The sequence below is a fragment of the Rhinopithecus bieti genome, unplaced genomic scaffold (genome assembly GCF_001698545.2).
Source record: "Rhinopithecus bieti isolate Rb0 unplaced genomic scaffold, ASM169854v2 scaffold_4655, whole genome shotgun sequence".
Taxonomy (NCBI): Eukaryota; Metazoa; Chordata; class Mammalia; order Primates; family Cercopithecidae; genus Rhinopithecus; species Rhinopithecus bieti.
In genome coordinates, this window is record NW_016804517.1 from 1241673 (window position 1) to 1251806 (window position 10134).

A 10134-nucleotide genomic window follows, 5' to 3' on the forward strand; every position below is an offset into this window, starting at 1 on the left:
TATAGTCCCAACTACTCAAGAGGCTGAGGCAGGAGAATTGCTTGAACTGGGGAAGCAGAGGTTGCAGTGAGCCGAGATTGCACCACTGCACTCCAGCCTGGGAGATGGAGTGAGACTCTTAAAAAAAAAAAAAAAAAGAAAAGAAAAGAAACACTACAAGAAAATTAGGGAGAGACTGTTTCAAATTTCCACTGCAAGCCAGTGATGGGGATAGAGTTAATTTCTAAGCTCATTCTACTCTAAAAAGCACTCTACATTTTTACCTCATGGCCTCTTTCTCATCTATTTTCCTCTAGTAAAGCAGTTTGTAATCAACATAGAAATATGATAAGAGTTATAGCTAAATGGCTAAAGTTTATGCACACTTGCTTAGTATTACTCTAAGCACTTTATAATTTCTGATCTAATTATTAAAACAACCCTGACTTTACAGAAGAGGAAATAGTCACAGAGTTCAGTAATTTGCCTAGAGTTAAACTGTAGCAAGTGGTGGAGCCAGAATTTGTATCCAAGCATTCCGGGTCCAGAGCCTTCTGCTTTAACATGTAATTTATCTCTCACTCTGCTATGCCAACAACACAGGTCAGAGCTTTGGATCCTTGGGTTTTAGGAAATCCTTTGCAATTCTGAGTTACTAAATTATTATAGAAAGGATTTAACTTTACAGCTGTTTTTAAATGTCAGAGAAAACTAAGAGTTTCCAGGCATTATATGTTTTTCTCTTAAAATATCTTAAGGGTTCATATAATGGCATTTCCTGCATGATGTTAATTCAAGTCAATGCACCTGTTAAATATCTGTGAAATAATGAGAAAACTAGACATGGATGAATTAGTATCTTGCAAGTGTGATACTCAAATGACTTTATTGACAAAATTCTCTAATAAGTTAATTATTCCTTAAAGATCGGACAAATACCTGCTACTCATGTCCCTTATATCACCCCCAAGTTACTTGTGACACTTCCTCCCTGGACCATCTGCTCTTGATATCTTCTCTTCCCCATCATCAAAACTTGCTTCCCACAAGTCTTTGCCAGGCTAGTTAGTCTGTTAAGCGGTTTTAGTCTCTATCGCTCACACCCTACATCCCAACTGATTTGTATTTTAACAAAACTTATGGAAACAAACTCTTATTCTAAATGAATAACTCTATTCAGGTTGGTGGAGCTGCTATTTGGGGGCATCTGAGTCTCAATTTAAAGTTCTAAATTAGGTCAGTTTAAATATGGGGCTCCCTTAGCAGATACAGACCTAGCAGCCCAATTATTTTTTCCATGGGGAAAACGGTATGTCCTCCAGGTAGGAGGTGCTGTGTCCTCTTCAGACACTAACAGAATTTGAGTGTAAGGCAACCAAGTCATTTATGACAATTACTTTGTATTTTTAGCAAAGTCTCCGTGGTTTATCCTGTCACTATGTTCATGGTGCCTGTATTAGCCCGTTCTCACATCACTATAAAGGAATACCTGAGACTGGATAATTTATAAAGAAAAGAGGTTTAATTGACTCACAATTCTGCATGGCTGGGGAGGCCTCAGGAAACTCACAATCATGGTGGAAGGCAAAGGGGAAGCAAGCTTGGGCCTTCTTACATGACAGCAGGAAAGAGAAGTAGCGTGTTCAGGAGGAAAGTCGAACACTTACAAAACCACCAGATCTCATGAGAATTCACTCATTATCATGAAAAAAGCTGGGGGAACCACCCCCATAATCCTATCACTTCCCAGCAGGTTCTTTCCTACAGGTCTAAGGATTGCAGTTCAAGATGAGATTTGGGTGGGGACAAAAAGCTAAACCATATCCATGCCTGTGTCTGCATGTATTTCCTCTGTGATGTGGGCCTCTCAGTGTCTCCAAGTCACAGAATGGGTCTCCTTAGTTAAAGGCTACGTCTCTGGCTACGTCAGTTCATGAGTCTGGGCACAGCAAGGAAGGTGAGACTTGGAGTGAATGGAGTATTCCTCTGTAACCACAGGGGTTCTAGTAATTCATCTCTCAGAATTTTCATAGAGAATCAGCCTGAATCAGACATGCTATACAGTGGGAAGTGGTACAATGGAAAAGTCCCCCCTGAGGGTTCGGGTTCTGCCCTTGGGTTGTCATTCTAACAAAAACCTAACTTGGGGAAGCCAACTTGCTTTTCTCTGTCAAATAAAGGATCTCAAAAGTTTTCTTCTAGTTCTAAGCCTCGATGCTTCCCAGTGTTCCATTTGTCCTTTGTTCGCAAGGTGGCCTGTGCCAGACTGCCTGGAGCCCCTCCTACACCACTTACTAGTGGTGTGACCTGGGGCAAGTTTCTCTGTGTCCCTAAGCCGTAGTTGCTTTACGGGAAAAATGGAGTAGCAATAGTACCCATTCCATAGAGTGATGGAGGATTAAATGAGTTAACCTATGTGCCTGGCATGTGGCAGGATGTAACAGGATGTAAGGGCTTTTATTAACATCATCGTTATCATCATCATAGAGTGCCAATTATAATTAGTTGGTAATAAATACATGAATGGCGAGGGGTTGTTAGGGATCTTCAGAAAAGAAGGTTAGAAAGAGGATTCCTGAGATGAACATCTATATGTGTCAACACACTTTTCTCCCCATGGAACCAGATTTTGATTTCTGACTTCCATTGCAAAAAGTCAGAGGCATTAGGGTTTAATTACACCTAATAATTTAAAGTACTATTTAGTTCATGCTGAAAGCCCCAGCTGGAAAGATAAGCACTAAGCAGAATCCCAATAGAAGAGCTGGATAGAAGAATACTAAAATCAATAGAAATAAAAAATTTCATTTGTACACAATGCTTTGCCAGTCCCCTGCCAGGCAGGTAGGAGATTTTATAAACCTCTGTTCCTTTATATCTTTCATTGTGTTAGTTACAGCATCTGGATTGGGTTATAATTACATCTTTTTAGGGCTATTTTCTTCTAGGTCCCATATGGGAGTGGTTCTTCTCTCACCTTCCACATGAACCCATATGTCCGCTCTTCACTGTTTTCATTTACCTCTTTTTCTTTCTTCCTTTCTTTTCTTTTCTTTTTTTTTTTTTGAGATTGAGTCTCACTCTGTTGCCCAGGCTGGAGTGCAATGGCATGATCTAGGTTCACTGCAACCTCTGCCTACCGGGTTCAAGCGATTCTCCTGCCTCAGCCTCCCGGGTAGCTGGGATTATAGGCACCCACCACCACGCCTGGCTAATTTTTGTATTTTTCTAGAGACAGGGTTTCACCATATTAGCCTGACCTCAGGTGATCTGCCGACCTTGGCCTCCCAAAGTGCTGGAATTACAGGCATGAGCCACTGCGCCTGTCCTCATCTAACCTCTTAATTGATAGACACATTAATGTCCAGTGAAGATGTTGAAGGCCCACTACCTAATCATCATTGTGCTACATAAACAGAGTTGGGCTTATAAATGTTAGGTGGGAGCATCTTTCAGTTATTCAGATTTGTACAATTGGAATGGTGAATATTGACACAGTTACCTTGAAGAAACTAGACATACTGAATTGACATCAACTATGAAGAAATTTGCCATTAAAATCTATATAAGTACTATATGAAAAGCTTTATAAACTAGAATATCCTATAGAAATAAGGTGTTGTTGTAGTTAGTTCTACTACTTCAACCTAGTGATTTTTAAATCAACTGGGCATCCTAAAGCAATGATTATTTTTTAATTGCTGGAGGAAGGGAAGGCATCACTACATCATTACAAGTGAGATTTTATAGAATTACAAACCAATCTGCTCACTTAGACATTCTGTCTGCCTAAATTGTCATGAGCTAATTCTCTTTAGTCATATTATGTCTGGAGCAGAGCATTGCACCTAACTGTGCAAATCAGAGGGATGTATCTTATATCCTTATTAATATTTCCCTCTTAATATTACCAGGGACCAATTCCATTGAATAAACAAACTTGGAAAATGTTCTCCATGTGATTAATACATATATGCATAAAACTCCACATATAAATCTATACAGGAAAAATATCTTAGCTTACATTTGTTTAAAAGAAATCAAATTAGAGCTCTCAAGATACCAGCATGTTTTAGACAAGACAATAATTTTTTTACAAAAGGACATGTTTTAATTTTTGGATTGCATCAATAAAAAATATCCAATACAAAATTTTAGTTTATCAAATTAAAAATTCTAAGTGGTCATTAAAACTGATAACCTAGGATGCACGTGGTGGCTCACACCTGTAATCGCAGCACTTTGGGAGGCCGAGGCAAGCAGATCATGAGGTCAGGAGTTCGAGACCAGTCTGGCCAACATAATGAAACCTCGTCTCTACTAAAAATACAAAAATTAGTTGGTCATGGTGGTGTGCACCTGTAATCCCAGCTACTCGGGAGGCTGAGGCAGTAGAATCACTTGAACCCAGGAGGCGGAGATTCTGATGAGCTGAGATTGCACCACTGCACTCCAGCCTAGGCAACAGAACGATATTGCATCTCAAACAAACAACAACAACAAAAAACTGATAACCTAGTTGGAGTAGATTTGATGAAATAAAACAATGAACTAGCTTTCCTGGTTGAATCAGCAGCAAACATTTGTTAATAACTCTTTGGATTTTACAGGATCAGGCCAAGGAGCAGATGGGATACAGATTTCTAATATGGAATGTCACCGCAAGGGTGCTGCTCCTTTTCCAGATGCTTTTCCTGGGGGCAGTTGGATTGTGAGAGCTGCACTTTGCAGGAGCCTGGTTACTGTTTCTGTGAATAAGATAAAATAGTGTTTATCCTCTGTCGATCAATACTGTCTTGTTTGAACTTATTGAGTCATTTTAGAGACACATAAGGCAATGAAAACCATTGTGCAATAGTACCCACAGTACTACTCAGCTTTCTAAGGGATGACAATATTTGAAAAGACAGTTTCTGAAACAAATTTTTAACATCAACTGCCTCCATGATGAAATAAGCATGCCCCGTGTCAGGGTATACCATGGGTTTGGGTGAAAAGGTGTTGGGGTTTTATAACTAAGAGTTTTCTTTAGCAATAATCTCTAAAATAAAAATATGCTCTGTGTGTGTGCTTTAATACTGAAAAAAATGACAGACTGACTTGCTCTGAATAAATGGAATAGTGCTACTATTTGTGACTCATCAAAATTTTTTTATGTACAGTTTATGATTTCAACTTTATTAGTATTGTTTTGACAAACAAGGCCTAAGAGGTATACTTGGGCAATTTTAGAAAATTTTTCTGGAGGTTGTTACAAATAGGAAAGTGAAAAGGGAAGTGGGATTTTTGCTGAATTCTTAAGCACCCGGGACCACATTTCTCTCCTTTGCTTTATCATCTAATTTAACCTTCACAAAATACTGTGGGTCAGATCTTACCCCCATTTCACATTTGAGGAATCTGAGATTCAGAGGAGTCAAACAATATGCCCAAGGTCACAAATCTAGGGAGTTTTGCAATAGGCGTTTCCACTTAGCTGTGTCGAGGCAAAAAGCCTAGTGTTCTTTCTGTAATTAATTTTAAAAGTTTCTCAGATAGGCATAGTCCTATTTGGTGGAAGCAGACTAGACTCTAAAGTCCTTTAGATTTTTCAATTGTGATGATTTCAATTGATTCTCATTGTTATGAATGCTGGACATGGGCTATAAAAGCAATTTGTTCTTTCTTGTCCTGTATTCTGATAAATACCAATTTTGAGAGATATTGATAGATGTTCCTGAAAGAAGATGTTCTGTTGTAAATTAAGCCCAGGAAGCAAAACATTGCCTACTCTCTTAGATGATTGTGATAAATGACAATATTTGCATGTGTCATGAGTCCCCCTGCTTGAGGGTGTGATATAACGGTTACATGTTTGGGCTCTGGATGAGACCGCCCGACAAAGGAGCCTGGCTCTGCCACTTGCTAACTGAGTAGCTGAACCTGTTAGGTAACTTGTCTGTGCCTCCATTTTCCCATTTATAAACTGTTATAATAGTATCTACACCATAGAGTTGTTCTAAGAATAACATGAGATAATGCATGGAGAGAACTTAGAAGTAGACCCACTTGGACACAGGAAGGGGAACATCACACACTGGGTCCTATTTTGGGGAGGTGGGAGCGGGGAGGGATAGCATTAGGAGATATACCTAATGTAAATGATGAGTTGATGGGTGCAGCACACCAACATGGCACATGTATACATATGTAACAAACCTGCACGTTGTGCACATGTACCCTAGAACTTAAAGTATAATAATAAAACAACAACAAAACAAACAAAAGAAAAAACAAAACAAAACCAAAAAACAAAACAAAACAAAACAAAAAAAAAAGAAGTAGACCTGATAATATAGTACTTCATAGATACTTGCTATCATTATTACTCAAAACACTCATGTGGTAACAAGACCTGCTATAACTTTTCTAACACCATTTCCTCAACTTACTTGACAATGGAGTCACTTTTCTTTTGAGCCACATTCATTAACATCCACTGAATATAGTGCCGGAAATGTTGATATTTGAAATAACATAAAACCAGGTTGGTATTAGTGCAGTAGAAAATAAGAACTAAGTATTTATAGTGTTTTAATATCCATTATGTCATTTTATAATGTTTGCCCACAACAATATTTCTTTTCCTTGCCAGCTGTCTTCTTTTTTCCCTTAAAATCGATAAATAGTAAAACGGAACAGTAAAATGTTAAGAGTTGTCTAAGATGGGCAGAGTCAATGTTATTCCAGAAAGTATGAACCTTATAAGTCATTTGTCTCTTTTTCTGTATTTAGCAGGGCAAAACCTTACTGCTTTGACAAATAGGTGATATCACTGTCATTTCCAGACCTATGCTCCCATTGCATGCTCCACAGCACACATTATAAAGAAAGTTTCAGAGCAGATCAACATATTTTTCGAAGCTCCTAAATTATAACTAGAGCTGAATTTACCAAAATATGCTCTACAGAACACTAATCCTGCACAATGTGCAAATAATGCTATGTTCTTCATCGTCTTGGAGAATTACAATACATATCTGAAAATTCCTATAGTAAATAAACTCGTTTAGTTTGGAATCCATTCTTCTTGGAACTTACATAGGTAATCATGACAAAAGAGAGTTTAGGGGCTTCTGGTAGAAACAGGATATTTTGGTAAATGTCCAGATTGATTTCTTTCTTTAAATACCATTATATTCTGGTTGTGAATAATGTTTTTAGAGTACAGAAAAAAATGTGAAAATACATCCACCTCAGCACAGTTGCCCAAATTGTGGAAACAATATAATAATTAGCCATTCCAAGATTGAGATATAACACACTGAAAACCAGTCATTTTCCATAATATTTTCTGGGCCGGAATCAGAAGTGAATAGTTTAAACATTCCTTTGGTTAGCAAGATAATGGCAGGGAAAATCACAAGAGTTTACCAAGACTTTCTTTTTTATGGTGGTAGTAGCTCAGGAGATAATCGAATACATGAAGTCTAAAGTATGATAGGAATTACGACCCACACACAGAACTGAAAATCTGCCGGTGATGTTAAAACTGTTTCTTTTGTTAATTACATTTCTGTTTCTCAGGGTCCTAGGATCTGGACAGGCACTCAACCACAACTCTCCCTGCTGTCTGATTAGAGCTAAATAAACTTCTCACAACATTGGCTCCACTCTTAAACCCTCCGTGGTAAGTCTACAGAAATTTATTAAATCCTGGCAGCTATCTCATTTTGAGATTATATAATAATTCCAATCTATTCTTTTGCTTTCTGGTTGTTTCATTTGTCTAAAAACAAGCTAGATAATTCCTTGAATTAGGCTCGATAATAGAAGAAGGTAAAAGCTGTTTTTACTGCATTCTCACTGATACCACAATGCACAGTCCCACAGAGTTGAAATAGAAAAAAGCAAAACACATGGATCATACCTGAGTAATTTCAGAGATCCCCACCCGGAAAAGGTTTCCTTGATTATGGCGAATTCAACGTGTTACTCAGGTTATGCTCTAATCGTCATATCAAACTCCAAAGGTTCAGTGGCTTTAGGTTTGGTTTACAATTCCTGGGAGTTAAACTTTAACTCACCCTGTCTCTTGCATCCATGCAGCCCTTTGACCAGATAATTGGGTCACTACAGCCCAGATATAATCTACTAAAACTATCTTTGCTATTTGTTTACAAAATTAAAGTAAATATTGTAAAAATATTGGGGTAAATATTATTTTGAAGATATTTTATTGACTTATACGATATATTTAAAAAGTAAAACTCACTGCAATTTGGTACCTAAGCTTTTCTTTATGTTAGTTCCTTTGTTTTTTACTATGCCAAAGTGATATTATGGCTAAGGTAATTTAGGAGAATATTTCTTTGTTTTACTCTTTTTATATCACTGTATTACACGGAGTAAAGTATAGAGTTTTAGGTCAAGTACATTGATAAATGCTGGCTTATAAACAGAAAACACATGAAGCATTTATAAAACAAAGTAGATAGATTTAGGCCAGATCAGGTTGGGGAAAGCATACTTCTTTGTATACAAGCTGCTCATTTAGATTTTAAGAGGGGGCCACTCTGTGAGAAGCACAATAATCAGCTATAAACTGGGGTTATATGATAGCTGATGCTATTGTTCATTGCCTGAAATCTCAGTGCTAACTGAGTTTCTTGAAAAATAGAGAAATGGTATTTTCAGAAATACAAACTCTATACTCTAAGTTCTCTGGTAAGAGCTGTAGTCTACACAAGAAATCCCTAAGGGTAATAAAGCCTACTTTTAAAAAAGGAAGAAGAACTAAAACCTTCCTAATTTTGAGTAAGTTTTGGTTTAAGAGTTTGGAAACCACACATTCCAAAACTAGAATTAAAGGATACCCCTACTTGCCTTTAGTTCTAGTAAGAAGAGTCTAATTTTCTAGGAACCAACTATTAGGGGAGCATTTTTGTCTGTAGAAAAGCACAGAACAAACAATTCTTCTATAATATAGACGCAAAGGAAGATCCATCAATTAAGCACATCTATGAATACGTAAGAGAAGAGATGAAAGATACTGTTGAAATGCTAGTTCTGCTTACAGTTTTTAGTTCTCAAACATGAAATTATTTCAGTTCTCAAACATGAAATGATTTATCATTTTCCCATAGCTATGGATGACACGGTTTAACAAAAACATCCCAGGAACAATTGTTTAGCCCCAGAATCGCTCCCCTCATGTTAGACCTAGAGAAAGCATTTATGCCCCACCCAGCTAGATAGCTGAATGAGGGACACATCCCTCTACTTCCTTCTTGGGAAGGGATTCCCTCACAAAGTAGACCTGTTGGTTTCCTAGTGAAAGCTCAGTCTGGGGTTGCATGGTTCCCAGTTGAGTGGGGAATTCTTACTTCGAGTTTGCCTGGTACAACAAAGAATTGTTGATATTGTAAGATGGACAGTTTTGGGAGGGTTTCCTTTACTGTTTTTTGTGATAGGTGCTTAGATGGTCATAAGTGGAGATAAAGAAAGGAAAGCTAGGATTTGTAGGTATCTAAGGAGAACATCAAAACCCAACTGGTAAAAAGAATGATATTAACTAGTGTCTCAGTTCATTCGGGTTACTATAATAAAATATCATACAAGGCTGGGTGCGGTGGCTCACGCCTGTAATCCCAGCACTTTGGGAGGCCGAGGCGGGTGGATCATGAGGTAACGAGATCGAGACCATCCTGGCCCAAATGGCAAAACCCTGTCTCTACTAAAATACAAACAAATTAGCTGGGCGTGGTGGTGCACACCTGTAGTCCCAGCTCCTCGGGAGGCGGAGGCAGGGGAATCATTTGAACCCGGGAGGTGAAGATCACAGTGAGCAGAGATTGCACCACTGCACTCCAGCCTGGGCAAGAGAGTGAGACTCCATCTAAAAACAAAACAAAGAAAACAGAAACAAAACCATACAATGGGTAGCTTCAACAACAAACACTTGTTTCTCATAGTTCTGGAGGCTGGAAATCCAAAATCAGGGCACCAGCAGGACCCTCTTTTTGGTTATGTCCTTACCTGGCCTTCGTTGGTACATGCATGCAGAAATAGAGATCTCATGTCTTCTCCTTTTTAAAAATCAGGGCATTAATCTTATGATAAGGGACTTAGCCTCATGACCTACTCCAACCATAATGACTTCCAAAAGGACCTATT

The 10134-nt window shown here is 38.2% G+C and overlaps 1 protein-coding gene across 1 annotated transcript in view; it reads right to left on the minus strand.

The window, feature by feature from the left end:
• Window positions 1–7970, minus strand: part of A1CF (APOBEC1 complementation factor) — an 81549-nt gene extending 73579 nt beyond the window's left edge. Inside the window, 1 exon segment of the mRNA XM_017868877.1 lies at window positions 7889–7970. The gene's annotated coding sequence lies outside the window, so the exon portion shown is untranslated.
• Window positions 7971–10134: the final 2164 nt, after the last annotated feature.